Below are 10667 nucleotides of genomic sequence, written 5' to 3' on the forward strand. Positions count from 1 at the left end.
TAACTTAAATTGTGGTAAACGGATTATTTGCTTAAATATATTAACTTAAATTATTATTTTAAGTAAAAAATAAATTGATGCTGTATGGACGTCAATTAATTTTTTTTTTCTTTTCATTTCAGGTTTTATCAATCATTAACTCAATAATGCCGAGACCACTGCTTGTATCAGATGAGGACTCAATAGCTGTTATAAAAAGATATATGAGCTACTTCTGTTCAGATACCTTGCCAGCATACTCTGCTGAGGTATGGTCGAAAATGTCCAAGGAACCAGAATTTGTGGGTAAATGGAATACTGCAGCAGTTAGGACCAACATAAAAGACAATCGTAGGGGGATTTTGACTAGAGCAAGAAAAGAATGTGGATATTTTTCCCAAATAATTAAGAAAAAATTCACTTATAGTAATAATGATGATGATGACAATGACAGCAATGATAATAATGATAATGATGACAGTGATGATAATAGCGATAAGGATTATTTTAATAAACTATATGCTAAAGAGCGGGATGATGTTCCATGTTTTCATGTTGAAATTGCTAGAGGTGTTTGGGAATGTATGTATAAAAAAGACAATAGTTGTAAAAATCCTAGGTTACAGCCGAAAGTGTGGACTGACACTATTGCCTTTGAATTATGGCATCAGTTTGAACTACCGTGTGCCTTTGTATTTAAAAAAGGCACAATTCATGAAAATGGAAATTATTATGCGACATTTATTGGCAAGTGCAAAAGTAAAGTGTGCAATAATCCTATTTTTGGTTACATCGAAAACAATCCTGGGGACAAAGGTTCTGTTTTTATTAATTTTCGATGCCGGGATACTCGTTTTGAAGTTCATGATGAAGTTACAAGGCCACTGCAAGCCGAGCGAAGAAAAATGTTTAAAACTATGATCGATGCAAATGGAGTTAAGGGAACTATTTTGGAGCAAGCTAAAGATCTGTTAAAACCAGGTAGTACTCAATGTCCTGTTCTATTCAATTCTAATGTTTTATATCAAGTAAAGAAAGAATCTAAGGAAGAAAAGTTGAATGTCAAGCCAGAAGATCGGAGAGATTTGATTAAAGCTATTTATCGTATCAACGAGGACGATAATCCTGCTCATCAAAATTTTATAAAAGTTGTAATTGATACGCCTTTTTCAGTATTTTATGTTTCACCGCAACAAATCCATTGTTATAACGAATACAGGCGTCTTCACAGACACTATTCTTCTGTTTGTATTGATGCTACAGGAGGTCTTGCAAAAAAATTTCTAGACAGCAAAAATAAAACTACGAGTAGTATTTTTTTATACCAAATCGTAATTAATTTTAGTAATACTTCACAATCTGTTTATCAAATTTTATCGGAAATTCATGACACTAAGACCATCAAATTTGGACTAGAAAACTGGCTTAGTAAAGTTTCGCCTCCGACAGAAGTAGTCTGTGATGGATCTCGTGTCCTTTTAAATGCCTCCTGTTTAGCTTGCAATAATTTTTCTTTATTTGATTACGTTAATAGGTGTTTTCAACATGTCAAAAACGGTGCTTCACTTGACTCTGTAAAAACTTTTATCAGATTGGATACGGCTCATTTTATTCATGCTATAAGTGGCTGGAAATGTTGGAAATCGGTTATTCATCCAAGAATTAAATCATTTTACTTATACAGTGTTGCATTATTGATGGATTGTAATAATTTAAAAGATTTTGAAAGAATCCTTGTATTAATTTTGATTGTCTGTGGCACCGAATATGATGATTCTATTGTTGATTTTGATGGCGAAATGATAACTACAAAAGCAGCAAGGTCAGAGTTGGAAAAATTGATTGCCAAAAATGAATCTCAAGACTTTATTAATAATATTGAAGACAAAATTAAAACTATGGAGTTTGATCAAGAAAAAAATGAAACTTTACGCCGAGAGACCAATACTGATTTATTAGAAAAAGACACTACTATTTCAAGTTGGATAAATAATCTTGTCGCTTTTTCATTGAATGTTCATTCTGATGGTAGTAATGATATTAATAATTTAAACACTTTTTATGTACCTCTATTTAAAGATTCATTACTTAAAGAAGTGAGAGAGTTTCCGCTATGGACGAAAGTTTGTATTCATTACACGAGTTTACGAGCAACTTCTGCGTACATAGAGCAAGCGTTTAAAGAATTGAAAGAGTTATTAGGTAAAATGATTTCTCTCCCTGCACGTGTTGATTACTTAGTTAAAGCTCATCTTAAACTTATTGATGGTGGTGTCAAAATTTTTGAACGCGAATTGTTAAAATTCGTTAAGAATTACCATGCTAATAAGCAAAAAAATGATAAAATAAATAGTAATCCTGAAGACGAATTATGCAAAGAAGATTGCGAACCTAACGATAATTTACTCAATGAAAATTGGAATGGACAAGGATATGATATGAAGCACAACGACTGTGATTGGTTAGATTCAGATTGTCATTTATTCAATGAAGATATTCCCACCAATTTTAATACTGAGTCATTTAATTCTTCTGAAATTGATAATAATAACGTTTTAGATAATATTGATTGTAGCGCAAATGAAAATAACGAAAATTTATATCAGCCGAATTTAAATAATTTAGTTAATCTTGATCACAGTTATTGTTCCGATAATAATTCACCATTGAATGAAAACAGTTTCGATGCCGCTGTGGAAAAAAATTTAAGAATGATTAAAAAGGAAGGTAAATACTTCAAAAGTTTTCCCGAAATCAATTTAATAAACAATTTGGCGCCTTCAAACAAAAAAGAAGAATTTTTATTACAAAATGGTAATAAAAGCGGACCTGTCTTTTTTCAAAATGAATCCTGGTTTGCTTTCAATACGTGCCCATTCGACAGTATTGTTCAGTTGATTTTCTATGGATGTTTACAAAATGAAGAATTTAATAATTTTGTTAGCAATTCTTCAAATTCCACTTTTAATTTTGTTACCGATTTTATGTCAACAGGATTAAAAAAAGATATCTATGTTAAACGATTTTCTATTTTACATCCTATCTATCAAGACACTGAATGCACACAAAATCAAATGAATATTGCCAATCGTAAAACTAAAAACGTAAATCGTTGTATTAATTGTGTAGATAACGTGAATAGTTTGTGGATTAAATTATTTACAAGTGAACCAAGTGCATTCGAAAATAATTCATGTTCATCATTCGGCTGCCAAGATTATCAACGTAATATACCGGTTTTGACTGCAAATTATAATTTAATCATGGAAAAAGGGTTTAAATGTTTGCAAGAAGCATTACATTTTAAAAGCATAGCTTATAATAAATTTTGCACAAGCTGCCAAAAAAAACAAACAACCTGTAAAACGACACTTAATCGATATATTTACATTGAATTAGACGTAAAATCGGTAAATGAAAAAGATGGAACTTCATGTAAACTTGGTGAATTACCGAAGTGTTTGGATTTAAATGAAACACATTCATCAAAAAAATTTAGTTATCGGTTGGTACATCTTTATTACATCTGAAATACAAATGATTTGTTTCTATATGATTTTTTTTTTAATTATAGCTTGACAGGGGTTATTGGTTATAACTCTTTTCACTACATCACATATTGTAGAAACTTGACAGGAAATTGGCGATTCTACAATGACCAACTAGAAAAGTCTAAATTTATTAGTGAACGCACGAAAATTGTACCTCATGGGATTTTTTACACTTTATTCTCACTGTAAAAAAGAAAAATATATTTATATATTTCAGGTAATTTCTTCAAATTTCTATAATTTTCTTTTATTTGTTCGATCAATTATATTATAAGAGAAATTTTTATTGTAACACTAAAAATAATTTTTTGTTTCGGTTCACAATAAAAATTATAAATAACTATTAACAAAGTCAGCTCATATTGAATTTTGAAAACAATATAAAAACTAATAAGTGTATTAAATTTTATTTTTTTCTGTTTAAAGTTTCTATGACTAAAAAATATTTCATAACGACAAATTAAATTCAGCTCTTTTTTATAGTACACATTTAAATCATAATTACCACTCTAATATAAATTTTCTAATAACAAATTTATGCTTCAAACATTTCATTTTTTTAATTTCAAAAGTTAAAAATCCTCGGAATCGATATGTTCAAACTATTTGATATTGGTATTAAAATAATACGGTTAATTAAGTTTTGAAACTTGTTTTATCACAAATAAACCATAAAAAAATAAATTTTTTACTTTTGTTTATAAGGTAAGAGACCTAATACTCAATTAGGGAACTAGTACCCGATCACTCCATATATTTGTATATCTATATTTACTAAATTGTTCTAAATATAGATATACAAATACATGAGTGATCGGGTACTAGTTCCCTGATCGAGTATTAGGTCTCTTATCTTAGTTTAAGCCTTTTTTAAAATAAATCAATGTTTTTTTTTTCTATAATTTATTTGTCATAAAGTAGGTTACCAATTTTTAGATAACTGCTAACTCCAAAAAAAAACTTATATTAATTAAAGTATTTGATTCATACTTTGTTCGCTACCATTTAAATGAAATCTTTCTTTTAAAATTCTATTTCAATTAATAAACATATAGTCGAATTAAACTCGTTTATATTAATGGTTGCTACTTTTTTCTTCTTCTTTTCTTTTTTTTACTACATTCGTTTTAATCCAAGAACTACGTGACTATTCTTAGTATTAGGATAAAAATTAGTCTTAAATTATCATAATCTTTAAGTGTCAATCATGTAATTGAATTATTAAAGATTTTATTTTCTCTTTTTTTGCAGCTTTAGCAAGTATTTAAAAAAATGCAATAAGTGGATACAAGTGATATTGGAAATCTCTATACTTCGATTATTATTAATATTTTTGCTCAATTACATTTATGAAAACTTAGTGTTAAGGTTGTTGCCAAAAGTAATAAAAAGTCATTAAGTGTAAAATCTATTTAAGTTTTACGATTATAAAATAAATAAAATTATTATTATCATTATTATATTATGACGTAATTTTAAAATGTTTTATACTACAAGATTAATATGTTAAACAGAAAAAATAAATGTTTTATAATGTTAAACAAATAAATAAATAATTTCATTTTTTTAAATAATGAGTAAGTTTTTTAAACAGTTAATAAATAGAAATACTAAATCTCTTTTTTTTTTATTCATAAATTTGATTCATTTTAGACATCAACAAAATCGTTAAATTATTATATTTACAGGAAGCCGTAGGTCTTTGTTAATCATTTTTTTTATACAATCAAAATTATTTTTTAAGTTAAATATTACTGTTTTTGTCGTTATTTAAATAATCTATATCATGATTGTTTTTTAATTTAAATAATAATTGTTGTACAGTTAATTTGTCATGCATAAACGACGAACATCGTTTGTAGATAATAGAGGTATAGAGAACGATCCAGAGGAGATAGTATTATCTGAGCCTTCGAAGTGAAAGAAAAAACTGTCTTTTATTAGGACTAAAATAATTCAATATTTTACAGAATGATTTGTGCCAACTATTCTGTAATGTTAGAAGAAATCAAAAGTAAGATAAGACTCAATTATGAGGTACTTTTATCGGATTAGTAAAAAACAACAAGAGCCAACTATGAAACTGATGTTACTTTATTACAAATTACATTTATAATACAAAAAAAGTATATTACGGTTAGTTAAGTAGCTGATGATATGAATATAATATTTGGAAATGCTGTAAAATACAATGTTAATTTCTAACGTTTATGCAAGGTAATTGATTTATTATTAAATATAAATTAATATTACAAATTTTTATTAACTAATATATTTTCATTTTATACTCCGTTATTTGGTATACTGTTGGAACTGCAAAGAATAATATAAGGAAAAAGTTCAAGAGTTTTTAGATTTTGACGTAAATTTAGATTCAGATTATGGATCAGAATTAAAATCTCAAAATTAATTAGTATAATGAAAATTTTAGACTCAAGAAAAATACAATAAAATGAATAGTTGAAAAAATGTTTACTTGCATTAGTTAAGTGTTAACATTTATGAAAAAACCATAGATGTAAATATATATCCCGATTATTTTATCATGCACAAGCTGCTAATACAACAATCAAATGATAAATATCACCTGCTATAAATTATGTTAGTAAGTGTTAATTTAAAATTATATGCATATATAAATCTTATCGATCTAATCAATAAAGAACATTAAACTGTATTAGCTTTTGCTTTTATTCGTTTTTTATGCTGATACATTTCTGTTTTATTCTGGTTTGAATCTGGGAAAATAATCATATAAAAGTAACGACCACGTGGTAACCATAACCTATGCAGCGGATAATTTGATCATAAGTAAAAAAATAATTTGTATTAAAAAAAAAAAAAAAACACATCATTTTGATCATAATAAGTAAAAGATTTTTGCATTAATTATGTCAGTTAGAAAAAAAGACCTTCATTGATATTTTAATTTATTATCTAGCTGTCAATCAACTACTAAGAATTTCATTCAGGGTTTTTAATTACTAACATTCCTTTCTGATACTAAGTTGATTTTTAATAATTTTGAATACTTCTTGTTTAAAATTATGCATTAAAGTTTACATGAATAAACTGTTTAAGTTATAGGCGTCGTTACACTCCTGTCTAACATTTAATGTATTAATTAATTTTCATTGCACAAGTGCATGACTCAATATTTGAAAATTTCAATTAAAATAATTTTTTTATAAAAGTTTCAATAACAATAGGTACAATATCTATATAAATAGCTAAATTTTGAATTGGAAAAATATTTCATTTATTACTAAGTAAACCACGTGGCTACCATAACCAATGCGATTTCGTATTTAATTATTTAAAATTAAATAATTTCAGATTGAAATACTTGATAATTAATTAGACTATTGTGAATAAAATATTTTTACATAAATTATTTTTTTTTAAAGAATTGTGCATTCTTTGATATTTTAATGTTTCCATTGTTATCTAGTGTCTTACATTATTAAAGATAAATTAATTTTATTAATAATTAAAAATCTAATTCTTTGGAGTCGCTCGTTATTCTTACCTGGAAATTTAACTATGTAGAGCACCTATGTATATGTAAAATATATATTATAGGGGGTCTTTTGAGTGGGCTTTTGTAAATAATTTAGGTTTTTTCATTGTTATTTGTACTTCATAAAACTTCAAATACATTTTTAATGAACTGATCCACTTTCTATAAATGCAGTAAAGGTAAAAAAGATATTTTTAATTGAAAAAAAAAAAAATAAATAAATGTTTAGACCTATAAAACTATGTTATTCAAGAAATTACAACTAGTCGAATCACCTCGATATTTCGAAACCATCATGTCTTTTTGAAAAGTAAGCCATTGTAAATATTAAATTCATAGTGAATAGACCAATATAAAAAAGCATAGAATCAGTACAAACATTTGTTTATTTCAAATTTTAACGAAAAAAAAAAGATGTCAAACATAAAATTTTGTTGAAATTGATGTGGCTAAGGTGGTAACGTAAAGGAGAATTAGAAAAATAATCAATGATAGTTAGAATTTAAGTAACTAAACTTAATTTTTTTGATCAATTATTGTCGTTAGCCGCATACTAATTACTATTTATATTGCTTATCATTTTTCAATAGATAATAATCAAGTAATATAGCTGAGGATCAATGACGAAGAAACTATAAAAATTGATTATACTAAAGTCTTAAAATTTAATAACTATCACCAACACAATATGATTTGATCATCAATGACATTTTTTATACCAATAGATTTAATTTTGACGTCACGCATAATATAAAATGTGGACATTTTCATCATCTAAAATATAAGTAAATATTATTATTATAACAATAGAATGTAAATTGATATAAATTTGTATCGATAATAAATTGCAAAAAACCATTATAAGAAACCATATTATATGAATATATACATATATTTTTTTTACTGATTTACTCTAAAACAATAACATATAGTTTTAATCTTGTCCAAAAAATGTCAAATAGTTTGCACCAGTTATTGGGTGTCTTTTGTGTTTTATTTAAAGCTGTGATTCTTGTCATATTAATTGATACATAACAATGAATGAATTGGGTAGTAATTAAAAAACAAGCAAATTTAAGAAAATTTTTTCCATTAACTGTTGAAAAAATTACTATTTTTCTCAGTATAAAATTAATTAACGAAATATTGCATTTATTAAGAGTAAAAATTTTCATAAACTTAATAGATTTATTTTAGATTTTCCTAAATTTTTAGAATAATTTTACATAATTACTTTTTTTTTCTCAAGACATAACTAGAAGTGACAGACATCTAATGGTTTCTAGTTACACTAATTAAGTTAAAAAAAAAGGAATAAATGAGACATTAAAGTTATAATGACAATATGTATACTTAAAAGATTTAAAAACTTATTAAGAAACTACTTCAGTCAACCGTACACTAATAGACGACTATCAAATATGAATAGAAATCTACATATCACTCTTAAATAGAAATCTAACGATTTCTATTGTCTTTGATATCATCATTCTACATATTAATCCGAAGTTTGCTCGCTTGGAGTAACTCATCGGCTTCGGAGACAGTCAAATAGTTTTTACTATCAAGGAAGTCCCAGTAAAAGCGTTGCACCTGTAAAATATAAATCATAAGCCTACTATTTAAATGATTTAATTAAATTGTGTCTGAAAATAGCCGATATCTAATAATTTTCACACACACACACACGCACACACACACACGCGCGCGCGCACTTATATATATATATATACACACACACACATATATATATATATATATATATATATATATATATATTACATACCTAGGCCAGTAAAATACAAAAAGTCTCAGATCACAAGTTTGTCAGCCTCAGCTTCGCCTCAGCCAACAATTACAATGATCTGAGACTTTTTTTATCTTACTGGTATAGACATGTAATAAACAATTTTTTTTCTTTTTGAATAAATAAATTATAATAAAGAAAAAAATTTATGAAATGGATACATGTCAAAATTGAATATTTATAAGTTGAATTAAAAAATAAATTTTTTCTTGATATAATTTACTTGCTAAAACAAATATGATTATCATTAGATTGTAAATGTCAGGTTCATAAACAATTTAAAATTTACCTTGTTGAAATGCAACTATGTTTACGTATGCCTCAAAGTCATTGGATCCCATGGATGATTAAAGTAATTTGACGAGTCCTCGTATTTTGCCATGATGGATGGAAAAACTAACTTGGTTATTGTAATTCTGAATCAAACTTAAAACAAAATTCTTTTATTAACAAAAAATATGATTCGTATTTACTACTCAGCAATAGAAACAAATAAACATAATAATTTTGTTGTTTTTTCAGAAAAAATTTATAAAAAACTTTTAATAAAAACGTATACATCTAGATATTCCAAAAAACAACTTTTTCTTTAAATAATTCATTTTCCAAAATATCCAAAAATGGTCGAGGCCTATGAATTTCAATGTCATACTACTCAGTAATAAAAACTGACAGTTATATAATGATTTTTGATCTGTTTTTACGAATTATTTATGAAAAAAATTATAAATACTTAACTGAAAATTTGGAAAACTAAAGGCATTTTTTTTTAACTATTATTTTTTTGATGAAACATCTGGAAATTATTGACGGTCCGAACTCTAATATCATATGATTATTTAATAACGTATTTTATTCATGTTTTTCATTTAATAAATTATTCATTTCACTCACCAATTATTTATGTACATTTAATGGATTTTACTGCTCTTTCAAGAAAACGAGAATGAATATAGAATACATGACGAGGCTAAGCATCATTTCCTAAAGGTCGTCTCAAAAATAAAAGTATTTAATGGTAAGCAATTACCGATTTTGACAAATCATCATAAATAATGAAGACATGTTTGCCGTTGTCACAAAAAAAAAGTTCTGCCATGGCACATGGCAAAAAAGTGTAAGAAAAGAGCAGCATCAGACACGGTATCGAATACGATGATAGAATAGTTAATAGCAGTGCCGTCACTATTTTCACGATCCAAGTTACTGTAGATCTCATTTGACCGATAGCAATGTAGATACAGAACTTTTTCTTCTCCGCACCAGCATAATCGAAACGCTCTTAATTAATAATAGTCTCAATAGCCAAAAAACTCTTTCCGATCGGTCCATCATCAACGATCAACTTATATTATCTACTGTACCAATTATCACCAGTGACTCAGTGAGTCTACATCCCGGATTCCAGTTTGCATAGCCTCTCTAGTCAACTCTGTATAGAAAAAATAATCGATATAATAATATAATCATAAAATATAACTGTTACCCTGATCAACAAAAATAATTTGGAATGATTCAAAACAATTTGAATCGACTAATATATAGATATACACTCAACATCAAGCAAATCATTTTTCTTAATCAGGGTACTGATCAAAAAATTTTCAGAGTTCAAAAACTTATTGATAATAATACTAATAATTAATGGTAATATACTTACATATAAATGAAGGACAAATAATGTTGGAGATTAGATGAAAGAATCACATCCGATTGGTGAAACATTATAGAGTTGAGCTCCATTTTGATAAGTGGTATAAAAATATTGTTTTCAAAACTGAAAAATAAAAAAAATTTTAATATTTGGAAA

General features: G+C 26.4%; 1 long non-coding RNA gene across 2 annotated transcripts; it reads right to left on the minus strand.

Annotated features, from left to right (window-relative positions):
* Positions 1–8180: 8180 nt before the first annotated feature.
* Positions 8181–10667, minus strand: LOC128668171 (uncharacterized). Of its 2 annotated transcripts, XR_008403933.1 has the most exons (5): positions 10518–10667; positions 9752–10289; positions 9596–9678; positions 9147–9283; positions 8181–8643 (listed from the first exon to the last, which is right to left on the minus strand). It is a non-coding gene; the product is annotated as an uncharacterized LOC128668171 (long non-coding RNA). The 2 variants fall into 2 exon arrangements; XR_008403934.1 differs by lacking the exon at positions 9596–9678.

This window comes from Microplitis demolitor, chromosome 7 (assembly GCF_026212275.2).
Source record: "Microplitis demolitor isolate Queensland-Clemson2020A chromosome 7, iyMicDemo2.1a, whole genome shotgun sequence".
In the NCBI taxonomy this organism is placed as follows: Eukaryota; Metazoa; Arthropoda; class Insecta; order Hymenoptera; family Braconidae; genus Microplitis; species Microplitis demolitor.